The sequence below is a fragment of the Olea europaea genome, unplaced genomic scaffold (genome assembly GCF_002742605.1).
Source record: "Olea europaea var. sylvestris unplaced genomic scaffold, O_europaea_v1 scaffold1973, whole genome shotgun sequence".
Lineage (NCBI taxonomy): Eukaryota > Viridiplantae > Streptophyta > Magnoliopsida > Lamiales > Oleaceae > Olea > Olea europaea.
Genome location: NW_019237586.1, coordinates 123,779 through 129,977, shown reverse-complemented (window position 1 = coordinate 129,977; position 6,199 = coordinate 123,779).

Genomic DNA, 6,199 nt, shown 5'->3' with positions numbered 1-6,199 from the left:
TCTTATCAAAGATGGAGCGTCCAAAAGTATAAATACCCAGACGAATCGACACAATCAAAGGGTTGCAAGTGAGCCACGTGTACGGCAAAAAGCAACCCTTAAGTTGAGGCATAAGTCGTGCAATCAGAGAACGCGTTTAATCAACTAGGCCGAGTAATATACAATTTAATTAGCTCAACAACTTAAGGAATAGTGAGGCAGCCCAACTCATAACAATAAGCAGTCTCTCTCTCTCTCTCTCTTTAATTCTCACCAGACTTATCCTCCTCCCTATGTTCTATTTTTCTTACCTTGTTAATTTAAAGGGTCAGGGTCATTTAGTATGATGGATTTATCCAAATTAAAGATAAGACTATAGTATAGTGTAAATGAAGAAATTGATCTGTATTCCTTGCCTACTGTACTAAAGAATAAAGATTTCAAGTTAACTCGAATTAAGTGCACGTTTTGCAAAATTTATAGTCACTTAAAAATTGGTTGAATTCTATTTTTATCCACACATTTGGTAGAATTCACAACTTGTACATAAATTTTCTGTAATACACTTGAATTTCACATCTTGAGATGGGATCTCAACCTCCTCTCTCTCTCTCTCTCTCTCTCTCTTAACCTTAATAATATAAGGGCCCATCTAGTATGGTGAATTTATCAAAATAAAAAATAAGGATACGTTGCTACAGTACTAAGGAATCAAGATTTCAAGTCAACTCGAATCTTGCAACTCATATTAAGTGCAGGTTTTGCAAAGCTTACAATTACTGATAAATTGGTCAAGTTTATTTTTTCTTCACACATATCGTAGGATCCACAACTTTCATATATTTTTTTAATTATACGTTACTTGGAATCCATTCCTAAAAGTACTTGAAAGCTTAGCCAAGCAAATTGATCGGGAGAATGCAAAGTGAAAGGAGTAACATAAATAGAAAAGTCTATTTCAAATGGGTTGGGAGCGAAAACATGATAGTAATAAAAGAATATAAAATGACTTGGCTTACATTAGTTGAGTAAGAGTGAGGGAACAAATTTAAATATGGTTTGTCCCACACTGCTTGGTAACAAGAAAATGAATGGTTCTATTTATCATAAGTTTGTAACTGGGCTTGGGAACCTAATGAGTGTGGAGGAAATTATGCAACATACCTGCTTTTTAATTAATATTTGTGATATATATTTTTTTCAACATTTTTTTTTATCATATATACTGTTTTTATATAGTAAAAATGGAACGTGAAAAAGTACCAAATAATACGCTATTTATTATCTAACTAAGATTACTCCATCAAATGCCCTCATTATGTCAAATTAAAGAACAAAATCCCTAAATTTGGGTCTTTTCATATTCCATATCCAAAATTCCTAAATTATTTTAAGACATACCTAGTGATATAATGAAAATTTCGACCAGTATTTCACAAAACAATGTGTATCAATCGCTTTAGAAGATTAATATGATTCAACGTTTATGTTTCCAAACGTAGTAATGTTTTTGTATTCAGACCAGCGATGTGTATGTTCATCATAATTCCTTATTTATTTATTTATTTATTTATTTATTTTTGGAATTAAATTCTGTTTATGGAAGGATAGTTAATGGAAAGACGTGGAATGAGGTAATTTAAATTTACATTAGTTACAAATTCTGGTTTGGGATTTAATTTTGGGAGCTAGTATCTTAAACATATTTAACCATCAATTAATATTTTTAAATAATATTATCATTACATAGTAAGATGTGAGTTAATATTTTGTATCGATGTATATAGGTAGACAAAGGTAAATAGAATGTTGAAGGAGCCCAAACAGTGAAAGCCCAAATATTATTTATGCAGATTGGAAATTTGGCCCAAATAGTGTGATTATTGTGGAAATTACACACCACCTTCTTGAAATTCCAAACATACCTTTTTAGTCTTCAAATATTGACTTTCTCCATTCCTCCCACACAAATACATACAAAAATGAATCGAACGCGCACACAAACCTAAACAGAAATAAATCAACAATTGCAGTCCACTACGGGATCACAAAGCACCACCACCATCATCCACCATAGCCGACGTATCACCGCCATAGCAAACACACACCTCGAAACAAAACACAATATCCATTGGTAATACAGTGACATTATATGGTTAATTCTAATTAAATGTAGGGATGTGAGATCCCTGTTATTGGACTTATAACATAAAATTGTTTAAAAATGATGATCGTAATCAATGATGAAAAATATCATTACTCTTTACAAAGTTTTTGGGAGCGAAAGGGGGACTGAAATTGTAGTTGGAGCATCTATTAGGTGCACTTTCAGTCCAAATATTCAACTACAACATTTAACAACTACAACTTGCTGTAAAATAATGCGATTACATGAACAAAAAACATTCATTGTTCCTAAAATATAGGAAATGGAGAACATCCCTTACAAAAAAAACATTTCATGCGAGCGAGGGATACATCGGATGGTAAATTTTCTTCCAAGTCTGCTTGGCATCTTACTCAATCGGGTAGCTTTTCTCAGAACTTATACCGACCGATGTGAAGTACTATTATTCCTACTACAGTTTCCTTCTGCTGGAGACTGTGGCACAACTTGATGCTGATTGATGTGATTATATAGAGAAGGATTGGCTGTCAATTGGCTTCTAGCGTCAAATGTTGTTCAGAGGTCGAGACCATTCCAAATTTACCCAGAGGCAGTGCTCTAGCCAACCAGGAGTGGAGTCATTTCGGAGATATATTTCAGGTAACTCTTTGGTCTGATGAGGGAGTACGGCATCAGTTTCAGCAATGGAGATATTTCGGTTAGTTTGTTCGTAGTGGCCATATTCTCACTGTCATTCATATACTGATCTTCTAGTTTATTTATTATGCTATGAATGAATAAAAAAATATGATTATTCGTATGAAGTATAGACGGATCATTTGGAGGTTTACTGTTCTAATATACTTCTCCATATGAGTCGTTTATTTCGACTTGTACATTAGCATGGGGTATATGTCCATCAGGCTTTTTTTGGGTTTTCCCTACCTCTCCCTCCCCCATCATTCCCTATTTTGGTTCTTTTGCATACTCCATCGATAGGATCCCACTAGATCAATACCAATGGACGCATCAATGATGATTTCGCTAGTGGTGGAGAGATTATAAGAGACCACCTTGGTCACTGTATTCGAGCATTCTCCTTTTCATTTGGAAAAATGCCATTTTAGGCTCAGTTAAGTTCTACTTTGGAGGGGATCTTACTTATTGAACAAATTGGTTTATTAGATCTTTGGGTGGAGACAGACTCGACCTTAGCCATTTACTGCATCACTAAGAAAGAGGTCTATTGATTATATAGGATATTCATTGATGCATTAGGGATGACAATGGAGCAGGTATGGGATTGGTTGGCCATTTCCACTCTTGTCTCGTCGGGTATTTTTGTTATCTTATCCGAGGTGGGTCCTCTGTCCCATTTATCGCCTCATTTATTTTACCTTTTTATTATTCATTTATTTATTTTATTTTTTGCTTTTATTTTTTATGTCTTTAGTTAGTAAATATTATTACTTTTTTATCAATTTGTTAAAAACAACTTAGGTTCTCTTTAAAAATGATGATAAATCTATTATTTTTGTTTGATAAAAACTTAAATTTGAATTAACTTTAAACTGGGCGGGTGGCGGGACGGGGACTCTGTTTCTCGTACCTGCCTCATTCCCACTTCGTGGCAATGACCCTATCCCCGTACCCATCCCATTTACCTGATTAGACGGGTAATCCCTACCCCATTTGGGCCGGCCCCAAGGGTACTGGGTTGAACGGATTTTTTTGCCATTCCTAAGACGCATCGGTCATCACTTTTTCTTTGATGGAGATTCAATTTTCGACATCTATTAAGAGAGAACCAAGTTGCTGATTCACTTGCATCGAAGGGCTAGGTCCATCGCCACCACCAAGAGTATGAACTTATTGACCTTCCTTTCAAGGTTCGCACCATTGTTCATTTAGATAGATATGACCTTCCGAATTTTAGGGGTCTTTAGAGATTTTATATGCTTTTTCTTTGTATGGGAAGTAAAAATTCCTCATTTATTTTATTTTCATATGTTGTATTCTTTTATGCCAGGAGGTTAGATTTATGCTCACCTCATTTTGATTACTGAGGTTGCATTAGTTCTATGCTTTAAAACAAAAAATAAAAATAAAAAAATAAATTCGTGACACCTTCTTGTGTTTTACTTGGAGCCTTCATCATCTAGAGTCCAAGTAAAAATTGAGTCTAAAAGCCACTCACGACCTCATTGTTGATCATTTATAGCATAAACTTGTAATTGATATGTTGTAGTATTAGCATTAGCATTATTTTGCCCATTATTATCATTTCCCTTACCTTTCTTTTTTCAAATCATGACAATTCCAGTTTACCACGTTACATCTTTGATCTCCTCCTCTAAATTTTGATCTTGACTTTCCTCTTCATTTCCCCTTTTGTTTTGAATTTGATGTATTGTTATAATTTTTCCGTTTTTATGTCCTACCACACACACAGGAATTTCCCACTCTACTTTCTTGGTTTACTTCTACTTCTTTAGATCTTAAAGCATCAATCACTATTGCAACAGTTAAGGTATATCTCCCATATTCTATGGTAGTTTTAACTTCTTTAAAGTGTTCCAGAAGTTAAGTCAATGAGATGATAACTATGTATTCATCATCAAACTTCTTGTCATTACTAGCCAAAATTTGAATTAACATATTATGCTGATCAGGATTAGTATTCACATCCTTTGAGGGATTCATTTTGTAACCTAATGATCTTTCAAACAAATATATTTTATTTGGCAAGATTTTAACTAAGAACAAATTATTATTTATGGTAGATTTATTATTTAATTAAATTATTATTTGGACAAATTAAATTAATGGAGTTCGTAAATTTCATTTTTGGTAACTTATTAATCACAAGTTGTAATTATGAGAAACAAATTACATATGATTTAATCTTAAATTATTCACGATTATAAGTAATAACGAGATATGGATATCATTATCACGGATTAACTAGCACGTGTAGTATTTCTTACTTTTGAAGTGGGTAGCTGATCTCACAAGATTAAATCTAATTACATTTAAATAGAAGCGTGGATAATTTGTTACGAGATTAAAACATTAGATAACTACTGGAGAGATTTCACATGGATAACTATCTGAGTATAAATTGTTAATCTCTAATATTTAACAATGAAATTGGTTCTTTGATTATAGTGCTTTATATAGAGATAGGCATGATTTTGGTTATGTTGGATGTTGCTTTGCCAAGAGTCATTAATATGACATCGTTTAGCTATGTCAAGAATCATATAAAAGTTGTGAATGATTACTAGAGAATTCGTGACTCTAAGATAGTAAGAGATTATGATTTACATTTCATTCAATTAAGTTGATAACAAAATTATTGATAAATGTGTGCTCATAAATCAAAAGAGTTGTCTAATTTTATTGACTAATAGTGGACTGTAATTTATGATCGATAATCGAAATTGACACACTTTCATATATCGTAATTGATTGGATCATATTCACAGAGGGATTATAGTTTCATGCTATACGGACATACCACGTGATATTTTTAATTATGTGTATTGCTCTTACACATTGCTAAATGCCAATATGAGACAGTAGGATGTAAATCAATAATAAATAAAAGGGTATTTTAATTTATCGACTTTAATAAATCAAAATAATAATTTATATCATTAGGCAATGTGATCGAGACACACAATGGAGAACTAGAAGAATAATATTACTAATTAATTATTGACAAGTGTTGGACATTTGTATAATTAATTAATTAATTTGGTTGCTTATTAACGTGCCAAAGTTGATCAATTAGGTTAATTAATTTTTGACCAAAATTTAATTAATTAAATTAATCAAACATTGGACCAAGTTAAGTGTAATGGACGGGACCAAGCCCCCTTGAACTTCTATTAATAAGTTGTTAGGATTTGAGAAATCATAACACACATTCATTATCCTATTAGTACAAGAAAAGGAAAATCATAATTCCCTCATTCTTTTTCTCATTTGTGAATTATCATTGGAGGGTGCATAATTGGACAGCTAAGGTATGCAGATTGTGATTGTACTTATTTCTAACTAAAAGTATAATTCTTCTCACAATTCCTAGGTGAAAATTGAAAATGTTTA